The 19,008-nt window shown below is 36.8% G+C and overlaps 1 protein-coding gene across 15 annotated transcripts in view; it reads left to right on the top strand.

Moving 5' to 3' along the window:
* The window catches only part of MAPK10 (mitogen-activated protein kinase 10), a 336,526-nt gene that overhangs the window by 30,286 nt on the left and 287,232 nt on the right, over positions 1-19,008 (top strand). The window lies entirely within an intron of this gene.

The raw sequence follows: 19,008 nt of genomic DNA, 5'->3' as shown, positions 1-19,008 counted from the left end.
AGAATTTAAAAATAAATGTAAAACACGAATTCCCCATTATGACTATGTCAAATTAACCTATACTAATGAAAATGCCTTAGCAGTGGTCCCTTGTATTAATCGGTTCTCACGCTCCTATAAAGAACTGCCCAAGGCTGGATAATTTATAAAGGAAAGAGGTTTAATTGACTCACAGTTCCACATGGCTGAGGAGGCCTCAGTAAACTTACAATCGTGGCAGAAGGGGAAGCAAACACATCCTTCTTCCCATGACGGTAGGAAGGGGAAGTGCTGAGCAAAGAGGGAAAAGCCCCTTATAAAACCATCAGATCTCATGAGAACTCACTCACCATCATGAGAACAGCAGCATGGGGGTAACCGCCCCCATGATTCAATTACCTCCCACTGGGTCCCTCCCATGACATGTAGGGGTTATGGGAAATACAATTCAAGATGAGATTTGGGTGGAGACACAGCCAAACCATATCATCCCTATAGTTTATCTTAGTCTGTACCAGAGCTTCCCTTAGGTGTGGGAGAGCAGAGAGGGCAAGGTAATGACAAAGATAAAATTTGTGTTGAAAGCCTGCTGCTTGCATCTGCTTTGATTCACTTGGTAAATCCTATTAGGTTGAGAAGTTCATAAAACTAGCAGGCTTCTGAACTATTTATGAACTTGTACTTAGATACACAAAAAAACTGAAAATAAGCACTGTATAAATTAGTTCCAATAGAAAGACATTGATCATTCTGAATGGACACAGCACAATACACCTCTATGTGACTTCTTACACATGCAGATTCTCATTTTCAGGGATGCAGACACATATGTACACACACTCACATACAGCCACACATTCCTGTGTATTCTCTTTGCTGGCCCACCAACTGAACTTTCCTGAATTAGGTACATAAAATTCTACTAAATTAAAAGTCTGGAGAATATATGCCTCTGCCCATCTTTATCCCAGTGAGATTTAACTATTATTGGCTTCATTGCTTGTGATATTTGTAACATTAGGTATAACTGCATTTGAAAATAATATAATAAGATACTTTCTTAAGATATGATGGGTTTTCTCAAAAAGAGATACATTGACTAATTGTTTTCATTTTTGGAAGGTAGAAATGAGGTTATCTGTGGAGACTAGAGGATAAAGTTATTCAGTAAGCCTAGAGGAAGAAAGGCAAATTGTAACTCTGGATCTCTGCATAGGTATATGGCAGATGGCACAGTGGAGAACAAGGTGATAAGAACAGGCAGAGGAAAGTCACACTGTCATAAGCCCCAAACTGGGATCTCTCATTGCTGCTGGCTTGGACCAAGCACAAGACCTTGCCCTTAGTAAGAGGCTGCAGACAGTAAAGGCTGCACATATCTTACTTCTTAAAACACAATGATGGTTGCTTCCTTAAATAAAATTGTAATGTAGCAACACAATTTAGTGTGTCTAGATTAAATGTAGTTTTAATCTCTGTAATAATAAAAATGTATAAAAAGGTAGAACCAAGCTATCAGTGAATTAAAAACCAATTAACCAGCTGACTGAGATGTGCTTAAATATATTTAACACATTTGTGGAGAAGGTTACCATACCAATAGAGTTTACAACATTTCATAAACTTTAAATAAATAATGATGTTTGTCTTAGTCTCTTTTGTGCTTCTATAACAGAATACCACAGACCAGATAACTTATAAAGCACAGAAGTTTATTTTCTCACAGTTCTGGAGGTGGGGAGGTCCAAGAACAAGGTACCAGCAGTTGAGGTCTGGTGAGGGCCTTCTTGCTGAGTCCTCACATAGAAGGTAGAAGGGTAAGCTAGCTGAATACTGTAGGAAGCCTCTTTTTTGTTTTTATTTTTATTTTACTTTAAGTTCTGGGATATGTGTGCTGAACGTGTAGGTTTGTTACATGTGCCATGGTGGTTTGCTGCACGTATCAACCCATCATCTAGGTTTGAAGCCCCCTCGTGCATTAGTATTTGTGTTAATGCTTTCCTTCCCTTGGTTCCCTTTGCTCTCCTCCCCCGACAGGCCCCATGTATGATGTTCCCCTCCCTGTGTCCATGTATTCTCATTGTTCAGCTCCCACTTATGAGTGAGAACATGCGGTGTTTGGTTTTCTGTTCCTGTGTTAGTCTGCTGAGGATGATGGTTTCCAGCTTCATCCATGTCTCTGCAAAAGACATGAACTCATTCTTTGTTATGGCTGCATAGTATTCCATGGTATATATGTGCCACATTTTCTTTGTCCAGTCTATCATTGATGGGCATTTGGGTTTGTTTCAAGTCTTTACTATTGTAAATAGTGCTGCAGCAAACATACATGTGCATGTGTCTTTATAGTAGAATGATTTATATTCCTTTGGATATATGCCCAGTAATTAGATTGCTGGGTCACATGGTATTTCTGGTTCTAGATCCTTGAGGAATCACCACAGTGTCTTCCACAATGGTTGAACTAATTTACATTCCCACCAACAGTGTAAAAGTGTTTCTATTTCTCCACAGCCTCGCCAGCATCTATTGTTTCCTGACTTTTTAATAATCTGCATTCTGACTGGCAAGAGATGGTATTTTATTATAGTTTTGATTTACATTTCTCTGATGGCCAGTGATGGTGAGCCTTTTTTCATGTTTGTTGGCTGCATAAATGTCTTCTTTTGAGAAGTGTCTGTTCGTATCTTTTGCCCATTTTTTGATGGGGTTGTTTGTTTCTTTCTTGTAAATTTGTTTAAGAAAACCTGTTTTATAAGGGCTGTAATCTCATTCATGAGGAAGGAGTCCCCATGGCCTACTCACTTCTTTAAGGCCTCACCTTTTATTACTATCACACTGGCAACACCTGAAGTTTGGAGAATGCATTCAAACCATAGCAAGATTTTGTAACAAACTATTATTATTATTGAGCCACAGTCTCACTTTGTCGCCCAGGCTGGTGTGCGGTGGTGTGATCTTGGCTCACTGCAACCTCCACCTCCTGGGTTTAGGCAATTCTCCTGCCTCAGCCTCCCAAGTAGCTGGGATTACAGGTGCCCACCACCATGCCCAGCTAATTTTTATTTTTTTATTATTTTTTTTAATTTTTAGTAGAGATGGGATTTCACAGGGTGGTCCAGGCTGGTCTCAAACTCCTGACCTCAGGTGATCTACCCGCCTTGGCCTCCCAAAGTGCTGGGATTATAGGCGTGAGCCACCACACCACGCCCAATCAGAAATAATATTTAGAATGTATAGTAGCACACTACTTAATTAAATAAGGATTATGTAGGATATTGAAATAATGTTGTCTTTCAAAGACCTGTATTCGATACAAGAGTGAAAATTATAAATGTTTAAACATTTGCAAAAAAAAAAAAGAAAAAAATAGCGCTGAAAGTAATTCAGGGGAAAGTGTCAGCTAGGACAAGACAGACATTTTACTGTGGCATGCTGGCTCTGACTGAAGAAAAAATTCATAGTTTTAAAAAAATGAGATAAAAGTGAGATAATTTTTTGGGGGGTGAGATAATCTGTGCTAAAAAAAATTAAAGGTATCCCTGTTTGGTAAACTTCACTTGGAATATTCAAAGTCTCCAAGATTTGTAAAATTTAATGAAGTATTTGACTTCAGGCTGGGGACAGTGGCTTATGCCTACAATCCTGGCACTTTGGGAGGGTAAGGCAGCAGGATTTCTTGAGCCCTGGAGTTTGAGACCAGCATGGGCAATATAGTGAGTCCTGTCTCTATCAAAAAAAAAAAAAAAAAGTTAGCTAGGTGTGATGGTACATGCCCGTAGTCACAGCTGCTCTGGAGGCTGATGTAGGAGGATTGCTTGAGCCTGGGAGGTCGAGGCTGCAGTGAGCCATGATCACACCACTGTACTCCAGTCTGGGCAACAGAGCAAGATGGATTACCTACTAATAAAATAAAAAGACTTACAGTCCTTGTATATTACATGCATTCCTACTGCACAGATATAAAGAGTTCTTAAAGTTGATTTAAGAATGCTGAAAGTAATATAACAAGGAACAAGACTGTTAAACACTTATACAGTATAGATTTAAAATCAAGTAATTGTGTGTATTTTCTGTACCACTGGACATATTTATACAATTGTTAGCATAAACTGTGTGCTCCATTTTTCATTAGCAATTTTATCTCCCTACTGAATGCTAGACTTTTAGTTCTGTTATTTGTTATAGCTTAATTTGTTTCCCAATAGTGAAAAGAGATATGGACTTGTAGATTTTCAGCTATTTCATCTTAAAAAGCTAGTATAACTGGACTACATATAACTCCAAGGGTATATTACTTTAAAGGGAATTTGGGCTATTACTCAGCAGTCTGTAAGACATTCTTTTTCAGCATTTAGGGGGAGTTGGGAGAAGCTATGGCAAACCATCTCACTATCAAATCTCTACACCACTGCTGCCCTGGCTCAGTCCTTTACCATCTCTCAGGGAAGCCATTGCAGTTCCTTCCCTATTGGGTCTACCCACAGTGTGAGTCATCAGACACACTGAAATCAGAGCAAATTTTCTAGAATAGGTTAGACCATGTCTCCTCCTTGCTTACATGCATCCAGTAGGTACTTCCGCAAAGCCGGCATTTTAAAGCACAGTAGTCAAGTCACATAGTCTTGCCAGGCTCATCTCCTGCCCCTGTGAACCCAAGACCCTGCTTATTCCCCAGACAGGCCATGTTCTTTCATGTATTTCCTTTTGACTGGAATGTTCTATGCTTGTTAACCCCAGCCTCTGACTGGGTAAGGCACATACATTTTGCAATGTCACTGCCTTTGTGAAGGTCTTCCTGGAGTTTTCCACACTCAACAAAAACATTACTGTATTTTCTTGGTCCCAGTAGCTCTACAACATACCTTTATTATAGCCCTTAACATTTGGTAATTTTGAAATGTCTACTTCCCTTTGACTGAGAAATTCTCAAGGGTAAGGCTGTTTTCTTCTTGCTGGTCCTCTGACGTGCTGCATGAACACAGTGAGTGCTCAGTGTAAGTTAGTTGACAAATGATTAAATTATGCTTAGAGGTTTTGCTTTATAAGCATTTAAATATTATTTTCTTTGTGTATAATTTATCTTATTTGATACTAACAAATAGGTATTACTATTCTAAGTCATTTTAGCATTGTTTAAGGAAATAATTATGGTGATATGAATTAAGGGGTAATATTCTATTCCAAATTGTTTTTACTTAAGAACTGCTTTACATTGAAACTGCAACAAAAATAGGAATGTTCTAATGTAATTTTTATTTTAAAATTCAGATACAGTCATATCTTTTTGACATCTATTAATTCCTAGGTCTAAGCTCATGCATTTTTATAATAAACACTCATGAATAGGACTGTATTTAGTAACATATTTGTTGATGATGTTAATTCACTAAATGAAATTTCAGAGGCAGTGTAGTATGGTGGTTAAGCAAACTGGCTTTAGAACTAAACTGGGTTTAAATATTGACTCCACTAATTACTGGTTGAATAACTTTTGAAAGCTACTCTGCCTCAATTTCTTTTTCTTTTAAATGGAGATAATAGTAGTGACCTTCCTTATAGGATTGTTTTGTGAATTAATTATTTCATGTAAAAGTGCCTGGGCACCCAGTAAAGTCAGTAAGTACTAACTCTTATTATTATTGTTCCTATATTACTGTACTCTTTTCTTCCTCTGTGATCTGTGAAATCCTGGTTACTTAATTATTGGTGTAGAGTGCTTTATTTATTTATTTATTTTATTTTATTTTATTTTTTTGAGACGGAGTCTCACTCTGTCACCCAGGCTGGAGTGCAGTGGCGCGATCTCCGCTCACTGCAAGCTCCGCCTCCTGTGTTCACGCCTTTGTCCGGCATCAGCCTCCCGAGTAGCTGGGACTACAGGCGCCGGCCTCCGTGCCCGGCTAATTTTTTTGTATTTTTTTAAATGAGTATTTTCCAGTACAAGTTGCAGCTTTAGTTGGAAGCTCATAGGTATAGAAGAAGATTAAATTAAATATATAATGGAGAGAGAGTTGGAAATTAGAAACTAAATTGAAATCTCTATTTCCTTTGTGTAAAAGTCCTTGTCTGAAACAGTAGGCAATTTAGAAGTCAATATGCACAAAGTGCAATGGCTCAAGTCTGAGAGCTTGTTCAGACTGTAAACTAAAAGAAAAATATTGAAATGGACAAGTTTTGCTGTGTAGAGCAAGTTTTATAGACTACGTGTATATGTGTCTGTGTGTGTGTATAAAGATAGTATTTTAGAAGGTACCTAGATTGCACCTAGATTGTAAGTAGAGGCAAGGAATTCATAGTGAAGAATTCCTGGATAGATGACTAAGAAATCAAGGGGAAACAAGTTCATTAATAATGCTCTTTATGATAGAATTTATTCAATAGATTTTATGGATAATGTGAGTTTCTCATGATTATAGAGATAGAAGATACTCTTTTTGACATAATAATTTATCTGATTATTATGTGAGCAAAATGAACAGAAAATAATTTCTCAGAGGAAGGAGAGATGAGACTGAATGAATGATACGATTAATATTTTCTCAGCTCTAATCATACTTCTGCTTATCTGTCACCGTTTTTATTGGACACCTCCTTCTAGTAACTATCAAAAGTAGTATAAGGGACCTGAAAACAGATTACAGATCTTTTTTTTTTTTTAAATTTTTTTTGAGGTGGAGTTTCCCTTGCTCTTGTTGCCCAGGTTGGAGTGCAATGGTGTGATCTTGGCTTACTGCAACCTCCACCTCCTGGGTTCAAATGAATCTCCTGCCCCAGCCTCCCGAGTAGCTGGGATTACAGGCATGTGCCACCATGCCTGGTTAATTTTGTATTTTTTTTTTTTTTTTTTTTTTTTAGTAGAGAGGGGGTTTCTCCATGTTGGTCAGGCTGGTTTCGAACTCCTGACTGCAGATGATCCACCTGCCATTGCCTCCCAAAGTGTTGGGATTACAGACGTGAGCCAGCACGCCCGGCCTAAACTAGCTCTTATAATGTATAAAATGCCCTTCTCTTAAACTCTGATGTTGATGTTGCTTCTCTAAAACCTTTACTGGGAACTTTCCACCTCAAAGAGAAGCTGTACAGTTTTATTATACTATTTAGATTTGGTTATTTCAGTTTTATTATACTATTTAGATTTGGTTAGTACCAGAGAATTATTAGTCTAATCCTGCATTCTAATGATGGCAAAGAAATAGTCCTGTGATATCCCACTTGAATTTCTTATAAGTAGATTATTTCTCTTTAGATTAAAATATTATTTTCACACAAATTTTCTCAATGTATATTTTCTTTAGTGGTTCAACTCTTAATTATGCTGAAATTAACTTTTGAATTGTGTGCCTAATAAGTAATATACTGTTGAATAAAGTAGCAAAATAATTGTCGATAATGCTATTATTATATTGAATCTTCTTTCTAGGCACTAAAGCCACAGAGACTATGACTGGGAACTTTGTATATCTTTAGTTTAATTCTTTTCTAATTACAGTCATCTCTGGAATTTCCAGGTTTTGGATAGACTGCTGTAGGAGTGGTTATGATTTTGAATCTGATAGACCTGGTTTAAACATTGATTCTGACACTTGCTTTTTGTATGATCTTGAACAGGTTAGTTCTTTAAGATGCTCAGCATGATTTGGTGAGGTTTAAATGTGATTACCTACATAAAGCACTTAGCTCAATGCCTGGCTCAGATTGGCAAACACCATTTCTAATTAATGTAAGATCTGTGTGTTGCCTTACCTGCCATGAATTAACAATAGAAATAAAATGTGACCACGTTTGGAGACTTCGAGATGACATAGATCTTCCTTCAAAGGGACTATAAGGAAGAGAGCAAAGAAAATGCTTACCTTTCATTACCAGCACCTCCTTTCCAGCATGTGTGATGATAAATGCTAATTTTTATTTATTTTTGAGACGGAGGCTCCCTCTGTCACCCAGGCACCCAGGCTGGAGTGCAGTGGAGCAACCTCGGCTCACTGCAACCTCTGCCTCCCAGGTTCAAGTGATTCTTCTGCCTCAGCTCCAGAGTAGCTAGGACTATAGGTGCATGCCAACACACCCAGCTAATTTTTGTATTTTTAGTAGAGATGGGATTTCACTATGTTGGCCAGGCTGGCCTTGAACTGCTGACCTCAGGTGATCCCCCCGCCTTGGCCTCCCAAAGTCCTGGGATTATAAGCGTGAATCTCTGCACCCAGCCTAATGTTAATTTTTAAAATGGATGATTTTCTTCCCTGAGATCTGAAAAATAATACTTTTCTATTTCCTGGCATAAATATTTCAAATATGGAATGACTTTGATGAGCATATAAGCCACATTTATTAGCTTTAAAAACCCCAAGAAAGAGAATGGGGTTTCCATGGGCCCAAGGGCAGGTCAGTAATAAGATGCAGTAGTAGCATGGGAGATAATCCTTGCTTGGTAAAAAACCATGTGAAACAAATAGCAAACCTCTGCTATTGCTGCCAAGTCTCAGAACTGGGCACTTAGTCGTATAAACAAATGTAGAATTGAAATTGAATTTGGCCATAGGAGTGCCTCCAAGTTACTGTTGCTTCTTTCCTTTTGAGTTCTTCAAAGAGGTCAGACTTGAGAAGGATCTTAGACGTTTTAATAGGCATCCTTCAGGTTGGGCTGCTTCCTCCTCACCAGTTAATTTATGTTAGACGTTCGTAACTGCACATCTCCTTTTTTTTGTGCTGCCTTATTCTCTGAGTTCTATAAATAGAATCTCTGCAGAATGTATGCTAGCTGACTAGATTGTGTTCCAAAATGTTTCACGTGTAAGGGATGTAGTCTCCTGTGAAGTGAGAAGCTGATGCAGAGAAGAAATGCCAAGGACAACAAATACAAATTTTTCTGCTGTTTTTCTGATTTGTAAACAATGTTGTCAGAAGTTGTTCCTTAAATAATTTCTCATGACTCAAAACATGCTACTGTGCTGCTTAAACATGGACATTAATTTGGGGCTATATTTTAGTTATGAATTAAGACATGATTTTATGGAATTAGGAATATTTGATTACAGTGGCATTTAAAATTAATCTGATTTTATTTTATAGAACTCAATTTTTCTATTTAAAAAGGAGATATAGGTTGGGTGTGGCAGCTTATTCTTGTAACCCCAGCACTTTGGGAGGCTGAGGAGAGAAGATTGCTTGAGGCCCAGAGTGTGAGACCAGCCTGGACAACATAGTGACATCCTGTCTCTGTTTAAAAAAAAAAATTAAAAAATATAAAAGGAGGTATGTTACAAATGAGAGCAGTATATATCTGTCTTGGAGTTACAAAACAGGTTTACAATTTATTTAGGATATTTAGTAGACCCACTCATATAGATTTGTTATTATCCAAAGTTCTAAGTCACTGATACCATTCTTTTTCATAAAAAGTGTAGATATTCTATTTGATTGGGTTATTAGAGTATTTGAGAACCTGGAATAGAAATAAGTCTCACTGCTGAAAATGTGAATCAAGTTCTATCACTGCAGGCTCTCATTAAGGTTTTGAACGATAGTAGACTGTAGTTGCAATTACATCCCAACAATCTAGGTGCAGTGGAACCTTCTCTCTTTGGTCTCGTAATTTCTGAACTATAGATTGGGAGATATATTTTCAAATTAAAGGCTATGTTAACTGGAAAAACCTAAGATATCTAGTCTGATCGCTGCATTTAAAAACCACAGATTGGATGAGTTAGCTGGCTTGTCTAAGGTCATACAGCAACTTAGTAACAGAGCTAGACTCCAGGTTTCATGCCTGCAAATACCCCATTGCTCTTAAAGTTTGACTATTTCTCATTACTTTCAAGAGCTTTCTCTAATGAGGCAACGTTTTGAAACATCTGAGTCTGCAACAGAGACTGAGAAGGACTTGGGTGTAAGTAGTATATTTTGGAAGTCACTTCAGAGGGGCTGGAGTGAGGAGGAGAGTAGAAAGTGAGATAGAGGAAGATGTTTCTGCCTTGGGCAGTAGGGCTTGATTGATCAAGACTTCCTGAAGGCAAATTAGGTATCCCAGGGTTGTCTCTATAAGGACTTGAGGCAGAAGCACTTGGGAGCATTAGCTGCCATCCCTCATTGATTGAATATTGCCCCGGGGATATTAACTCTTCTAGTACTTCAGAACGGGCTTGTTTAAGGGCTGAGCAGGTTTAGTTGGAGTTGAGAAGGCCCCAGCTATAAAGAAGAAAGAGGTATAGTGCCTCCTGGAGTCAGGATGCTGCCAAAAGAAGTCATGTCTGAGCTTGTTTGGAACTGTCCACTGCAGCTGAGGCTGCAAATCAGAGAGGAGTGAAAGGAAGTGGCTAAGGGCACCAATAGGGGCTGACTTTCTCATGATAGCGTGTGGTTGCACTGCTTCAAATTTTTACCATGGAATGACTGAGGAAGTTCCATCCCTTATTCAAGAGTATTTATTCTGGTTATTTTGCATGAATTTTCTGAAATGGAGAAATACGTGTCTCCATCCTCGCTAGGTGAGGAATGTTTTCAGTCTTTGGACTCTGAAATGAATTTTCAGCAGTCTCTCTCTCTAATTCCTGTTCTATTCTTCTTAACTTCTGGTCCTGGCATGGCTTCTCCCTTTACCCTTCTCAGTTAATTTGCCCGCCTACTTCCCATATTGTCTTGCATTCCCTAGTTCTCACCTCCTGGGTCCCCCTCACTTGTCTTCTTTTATCAATAGATTTTCCATTCTGCAACCAAAGTTTTACTCACCCTGTTTCTGTGGAAGTGATGTATTGAAATGCTATTCTAGTCTTCTGAAACCTTGAACTGAAGAATGTGTGTTGGTCCCTTCTTCTATTTAACTTCTGAGATACCCTCCAACAAAGAGGTTCAGTAAATGTAGATGTTCCGCCTTTCCACTTAGAGTTGGAAGGGACTTTAGAGATAATCTAGCCTGTCCCACTTTAACTTTCAAGTGAAGAAGTGCTATGGAGAGAGGTTATGCAACCTGCTCAGGTCCTGCAATTAGTAATGGCAGGGCTGTGATGACTATACTTAGGGATATTTCCAATGTATCGTACTGCCAGCCTAATATAAATTATTAATTTATGTAAACATCTGTAAATTGCAAACTTCTGGTGGCTGGAGGCTAGATCTATTTACTTGATTTATGTAAGTGCTACCATAGGCACAGTAATAGATATAATAACTGTCAGACAAGATCAGAGAAGCCCTTCAGATGATGCAAGGAAATGGGGGACAAAACCTTTCTGTCATCTCTTCTTCTTTTTCCACTTTGTGACTTTGGGCAGATTATTTCTCCTTATTATCTTGTTTAACTTTCTCAATAGGGCTTCTTACAGATGACTGAAGTGTTTAAATCTGTAGATACTTCAAGATGCATGGGGCAATACAGCCTAAAATCAGCCAATGTTTTATAATTTTGAACTTTTCTCTAGATTTTTTTTTAGTTTTGTTATGAGTGGGTTTCTCCAAATACCCCAAATTATGATACTCCTTTAAAAAATGTAGGCAACAAAAGCTCAGTATATTTATTTTAGAGTATTGTTTATTCTCCAGTGGTTACTGCTATTTTGAATTCTACATAAAATCAACCCTGAATAGGGTAGCTGCTATATAAAATGGAATACTGTCCCCTCAAAATTTATGTCCATAAGAAAACTATGGATGTGATTTTAATTTTATTTTGGAGAGATGGTCTTTGGAGATGTAATCAGGTTAAGATGAGGTCCTACTGGATGTGAGAGGGCCCCTAAATCCAATATAATTGATGTCCTTATGAAAAGAGGGAAATTTGGACACAGAGACACAGACACATTGGGAGAAGGCAATGGGAAGACAGAGGCAGAGACTGGAGTGGTCCAGCTAAAAGGCAGAGAACTCCAAGGATTGCTGGCAACCACCAGAAGCAAGAAGAAGCAAGAAATGGAGCTCTTCTAGAGCCTTCAGAGAGAGCATGGTCCTGCCAATAGCCTGATTTCTGACTTATAGCCTCCAGGACTGTGAGAGAATAAATGTCCATTGTTTCACAGCAAGCTTGCAGTACTTTGTCATGGCAGCCCTCAGAAACTAATAGAGATGCTAAAATAGCATGGCAAATAATTTCCAGGATTATTTATGGCATCCTTATCCATCCTGGAAGAGGTATGAGGTCAACCAGTTAAGACTATTTCTTGAGTATTTAGCACCTGCTTAGTAAAATGTTAGAATTAATATGTTAGAATTAGTAATGTGTTAGAATGTAGATAGTGTGAGAGAAGGAAAAGACAAGAGTTTGAACTCTAAAGGAATTTATAGTAGATTTGGGTATATAAATACTATAAAACAGAAAGCATAATCAATAGATAATATGGCACTGTACTGATTAGAAGAGCAGTAGTATTTCAAAGAAAGAAGACTTCATTGTGAGCTTCAAAGAAATCTTCCTAGAAGTACAGTATTTAAGTCTGGCCCTGAGAGGTGGGCAGGACAAAGGAGGGCGGAGTAATGGGCATCTTCCAGGGAGGGAGAAGAACCTGAACGAAAGTACAAATGTGAGAAGGAACCTCAGATGCATGGGAGGCTGATCTAATTGGAGTTTTTATGATTGAGATTAGGAGGGAGATTCTAATAGAAAAGGAAAACTGTAATAGCCCAGATTCATAGTGGTACCCCAGAGAACATGTGACAAAATGTGGTTTTGGAATACAACTTTGTCAGAGAATGCAGCAAACTGGGTGGTGGGGATGGGCACACCTCTTGGAGGGACAAACCTCTTTTGGATGTGCCAATGCCCTACTGTGTGATTTTGGGCAGATTATTTCTCCTTTATGGACTAGATAGAGATTGCAAACTGATTTACTTTGGGATGAGTCCATGTTTAATAAGGCTCGTACATGGTTCAACAAATTTAAGTATTAATTAGAAGCTTTTTAAAATCCAGCGTTAAAAAATTCCTTCTCATGAAAAATGATAAAATCTGAAGCATAAGGTGGGCATTTCTACTACGGCAACAACTGACTGCGGCTAATGCTGTTAGGATGGCTCGTGTTTTGTAGGTTGCCAGGATTCAGCTCAGCTTCCTCATGCATCTACGATACCTGTGTAGTCCCTGTGGGCACTTGAATTTGCAGCCCCTGGACCAATCTCTGTCTGCCACGGCTGCTTTCTTAGTCAATGACCATTTTCTTTCCTGAGATGAAAATCATATCACCTTATAAATTATTGTTCATCTTAATAAAAGTGAAATGCTTTGCTTTTCTGTCTTATTTCGACCAATGAGAAATAATTGCAAATTCACCTGTACATTAAATACGTAGTGTTTTTCTGTGCATATGTATATGCATGTGTGACAGGGAGTCAGAGACATACATTGAAATTGTATTTTATTGAATTTACTGTGAGATATCCCTGGAAAGGATAATTTGTACATAGATATTATTAGTCATATGACCAATTCAGATTTATGTTTATATGTCAATACTCTCTCTCTTTCCTTAAGAAAAAGTTGGTTTTAAGTTGTTTGGTCCATTTTGCTTTAGAATGAAAAAAATATATATAAATGCTAGGCTTTAACTCACTGCAATGTTTTTTCAGATGTGAATATTATTTTTGGTGTATGCAGTAAGTCATGTATTGCTAAGTATTTGCTATGCTAATATACTTCCCTTTGTTATCGCTTTTTCTTTGTTGTATGGTGTAGTGTTTGATATGATTTGCATCAATTCTGGAGGAATGAAAATTTCAGTATAACATCAGCATTAGGGAGTAGCACCAATGTTTGTTAAAGAGGCATTTCTAGTGAGGATACCACTCTAGCAGTGATGTCCTTTCAAAAAAAATTTATAGACAAATCCCATTTAAGAGTAGGTATAGAGACTTACTTGCACAGAAGAAAAGAGTCTTAAGTATATAACCTTTTACTGCTTTCGGGGAAGAAAGTAATACTTTATTTTGTATTTCTATATATGTCTCAGAAGTATTAAATACTTTTTCAATAAGTCTACTCGAAGAAAAGTTAATGTAATCTACATTTGAAGTTGAGTGACTTCTGTATACATCATTTTTCTTGCTTGATATGTCTGTGTCAGCATTAAAAATGTACTACTTTGCCAAGGTTATATAATTTTGGTTATTTGAATTAGAAAACAATCCTGTACATACACATAAATAAAATTAACAGGCAAAAACTATTATGGTACTATATTCTTGAGGGTAATTTGACAATATACTACATCTTAAGTCCTCTAGAAAATGTTTACATTGTTGGGTTTAGTATTTTCATTTCTGAAATGCATTTAAATATTTTTTAATTTTTTAATTTTTTTGTAGGTACATAGTAGGTGTATATGTTTATGGGGTGCCTGAGATATTTTGATACAGGCAGGTAATGCATAATAATCACATCATGGAAAATGGGGCATCCATCTACTGAAGCATTTATTCTTTGTGTTACAAACAATCCAATAACTCTTTTAGTTATTTTAAAATGTACAATTAAATTATTATTGACTATAGTCAGCCTGCTGTGCTTTCAAATGCTAGGTCTTATTAATTTTTTGCTAACTAATTTTTGTACCTATTACATTAACCACTCCCCCCATGTCCCCCACCCCCTACTACACCTTCCACCCTCTGGTAACCATCCTTCTACTCTTATCTCCATGAGTTCAATTGTTTTGATTTTTAGATCCCATAAATAAATAAGAACATGTGATGTTTGTCTTTCTGTGCCTGACTTATTTCACATAACATAATGACCTCCAGTTCTATCCTCTCAAATGCATTTTTATGTGTGTCATCAAAGACTATGTAGGGATATTCATCTACTGTAATGTATAATAGCTAAATATATAAGCATTAGAATTTTTAAAAAGTATTTTAAACATTAAAAACATTTAAAATGTTCATTAATAAGGGATAGGTTAAAAATAATTCTATGTGTTGGAATACTTTGTAGACATTAAAACATAGAAAATTTTATGACACAAAGCTTTCATTTTAAGAGGAAAGAAATAGAAGATTGGGTGTGTAATATGGTCTTAAGTTTGTTACGCATATCAATATATTCCCTTATCACTCTAGATGGTATTATGGTTGATTTTTTTTTAATGTTGTATATCTAAGTATTTTCCTTGCATATATTCTCTTTGTAATCAGAAAACAACAACTTCTATTTCTATTGAGTTATATGCAGTAAGGTCATGTATCTTAAATGTACAGTGTGATAAATTTTCACACATGTATATACCTATTGGATTAGTCCATTTTCATGCTGCTGATAAAGACATACCCAAGACTGGGAAGAAAAAGAGGTTTAATTGGACTTAAAGCTCCACATGGCTGGGAAGGGCTCAGAATCATGATGGGAGGTGAAAGGCACTTCTTACATGGCAGCAGCAAGAGAAAATGAAGAAGATGCAAAAGCGGAAATCTCTAATAAAACCATCAGATCTTGTGAGACTTATTCACTAGCATGAGAACAGTATGGGAAAAACTGCCCCCATGATTCAAATTATCTCCCAGCGGGTCCCTCCCACAACACGTGGGAATTATGGGAGTACAATTCAATGTGAGATTTTGGTGGGGACACAGAGAGAAACCATATCATCTATCTATCCACCAAATGGTCAAGATCTAGAATATTTCCAGGAGCCTGGAAGGCTCCTTTGGGCTTCTGTCCAGTCAATACCTTCCAAAGGCAATGGCTCTTCTGACGTCTGTCATTCTAAGTTAGTTTTGCCTATTCTGAACTTGATATAAATGGCATTATATAGTAAATACTGTTTTTGTTTCTGCTTTTCACTCAGCATTATGTCTGTAAAGTCCATCCATGCTGTTTTTTGTGGCTGTAGTCTGATCTTTTGCATTGCTTGTAGGATTCCTTGTATGAATATATCCAAATATATTTTGTCATCTCTACTGTTGATAAATATATGTGTTGCTTCTAGTTTTGGCTCTTTTGAACATTCTTGCACTTGACTTTTGGTGAACATATGTACTTGTGTATACATCTGGGATGGAAGTGCTAGATCATTGGATCGCTGTATGTTTAGCTTTGGAAGATACTGCTATACAGTGTTCCAAAGTTATTGTGACAATTTGTATTCCTACCGGAAATGTTTCTGAGTTCAGTTGCTGCAGTTGCTACTTGGTATTATTGTCAGTTTTAGAAATGTTAGTTGCTATCCTGGTTGTATAGATATCTTATTGTGGTCTTAAACTGAATTTTCCTAATGACAAACAATGTTGAGAATATTTTAATCTGCTTTCTGGCCACTTGGATGTCTTCTTTAGTGAAGTGCTTATTCTACTATCTTGCCCACTTTTAAAAAACTGAGTTGTTTTTTCTTCCTGATATTATAGTTCTTTATAAGTCCTCTGTTGAATAGGTAGATTTCAACATCTTTCCATGTCTGGTCTTTATACTTTCTTAACAGAGGCTTTTGACCAGCAAGAGATTTTTAATTTTAATGAGGCTCAATATATCAACCTTTTATTTTTTGGTTATTGCTTTTATGTGTGTTCTTTTGAAGAAATATTTGCCTATCTCAAAGACATAATTCCCTTATTTATTTTCTAGATGCTTTTTAAGCATTTGCACTTGGGTCTGTGATCCATTATGTGTGGTGTCAAAGGAAAGATTAGAGTTCATATTATTTTGTTTTTCAAATGCAGATTCAATGGACGCAGAACCATCACATTCCTCACTACACTGCAGTGGCATCTTTGCCATAAATCAATTGAAAAAAGTATATCTATTCATCCATCTATCCATCATCCATTCATCCATCCATCCATTCATCTACGCAAGTGCATATTATTACGCATTCACATTTATACATATGTATGTATATGCCTACATATTTATGTTCATGTATGTATATGACTACATATTTATCTACGTGTGCATACACATATATATAGTTGCAAAAATAAAATAAAGAATTTATGCTCATAAACTTAGAATACCAGCTTAAATGATATCAATGCCAAAAGTACACATAGTTTTGTGTTCCTTACACTGATGCCAGGAAATTGCTCTAAAATTGAACATAGACAACCCAATACTATTTCTCCACTATTAAGTTTTTAAGTATAAGACTGACAAATCAATTCCTGTCTGGTTGGACTGTCTGATGCTGGATTCTTCTGATTACAAAACACTTCTAGTGGAGTTCCCTGATTTCCAGCTAAGCCACGAACCACTGTAACCTGAATTTGGGAAATGATCTCTGTTAGATATCACTTAATATCCTACAGTCCCTCTTTACATTGTTTCACCTAAATCATTAACTCTGAGAGAATTGTAGTGAGTTGGACTATGTGAAAAACCTTAAATTTATTGTGAGTTTGAATTCTAATTTTCAGATAGTATTTCAGATACAATGTAATACACTTGCTATTCACCTTTCAACCAGAAGTCCAGCAAGTTTCAGAAATATTTCCAATAAGTTGCTTTGTATGTATGGTGAATAAGGAGCAGTTGGAAGGACACTATGAATATTTTCGTATGTGGAATTTAGTCATCATAGTAAGTGCCTTTTTGGATCCCACACACCATATTCTAATTTTTGTTACATGTGACTAGTTTCCACATACGAAAATACTCAACTAGTCACATGTAACAAAAATTAGAATATGGTGTGTGGGATCCAAAAAGGCACTTACTATGATGACTAAATAGAATTGCTAGTGATGTCCATGTTAGTTTAATATAAAGAACAGCATTTAAAACCATTAGTTCTGTCCAAAAATAGAAGAAATTGTTTCATGTGGTCACAAGCTGCTTGTCACTAGAAGTGTTTAAGCTGGATAACCAGCGTTAGGATGAAAGAAGGATGCCTCAGTTAGGTTGAACAATAGTCTCAAACTTCCAATTCTATGTCCATATATATTTATTAGTACAGAATGCACATAGTACTGACTTGTGAGTTTATTAGTTTTGTCATTGTTCATTCCAGAAGAAATCATGGTCAGATAGTATAAGGATGTATACAAAATAATATTTCTTTGAGTCTGCCCCATTTTGGGATGCTTTCCCTCTGTTGGCTATTTTGATTTTTTTATAAAATAATAAAACAGAAGGTGTAGAAGAACAAGAGATAGAGTCTGATCAAAGGATTGATCTTTCTTTTTGTTTCTTATGAAATACAGTGATTTTAACACCCAGAGAGTATCTTCACAGTTCCTACCTTTTGCCTGAAAGTGGAATTCTTCAGTAGTCCCCAAAGGTTCTGGATCCTGGGACCAGTGTGACTCTCTTTTTAGAGAGGCATGTGACAGAGGGCTTGCCTTTGATATAACCAAATCTCTGTAACCAGAAGTAGGCAACACACCTAGGAATAAAGAGTCTCACCATTTCTACCATCATACTTGGGGTAGAAACTACTAAATACGTAGACCATTTCTGCAAAGGGAGAGTTAGAAGTTGTCATCATTTGCTGACAAAATGTAATTAAATGCAGTTACAGTCCTTTAAAGTCTTATTTGCTCTCCACAAGATAATAAAAATTGTTTTTCTTAGTGACAATGTTGAAGGTAGAGGTCCTCAAATTCCAAACAAGAACTATCCTAAAGGTATCCTATAATGTAAGATCAGTGCCATTAAGAATTATACAGTCATGATGGAAAAACTGAGAATCATAGAAGAGGTAAAGATTTACCTTGGATTATCCATAAAACTAATGAATAATAAGACGAGAGCCTAGGATTTGTGGTTTATAACTTTCTCCTCAATATTTTATCTTTTAAGCTTCTTTGTTAATGTTGAGTCATTTTTGTTGATATTAATACATTTATGCTATTCAAGCAGTATGTGTTACATTTGTTTGCATATTAGCTTAGATGTTTGTTTTTCAGGACAAATATGCACAGCCCACATGGTTGACTCTGTTGTGTGTGTGTGGGTGTGGGGGGGGGGGGTGTGTGTAACTTAAAACTGTGTAATCATATAGTGCTTGGGATTTGGTGTCTTAATATTGTGTATCTGTGGGTCTGACTTTGACCTTGGACTCTTACAGGAAACTTATATAACGGCCCATCTTAAAAGTAATGTTCTAGTGTTCTGAC

Source organism: Papio anubis, chromosome 3 (assembly GCF_008728515.1).
Source record: "Papio anubis isolate 15944 chromosome 3, Panubis1.0, whole genome shotgun sequence".
Lineage (NCBI taxonomy): Eukaryota > Metazoa > Chordata > Mammalia > Primates > Cercopithecidae > Papio > Papio anubis.
The sequence above is the reverse complement of the archived record's forward strand: the minus strand, read 5'-3'. Positions and strand labels throughout refer to the sequence as shown.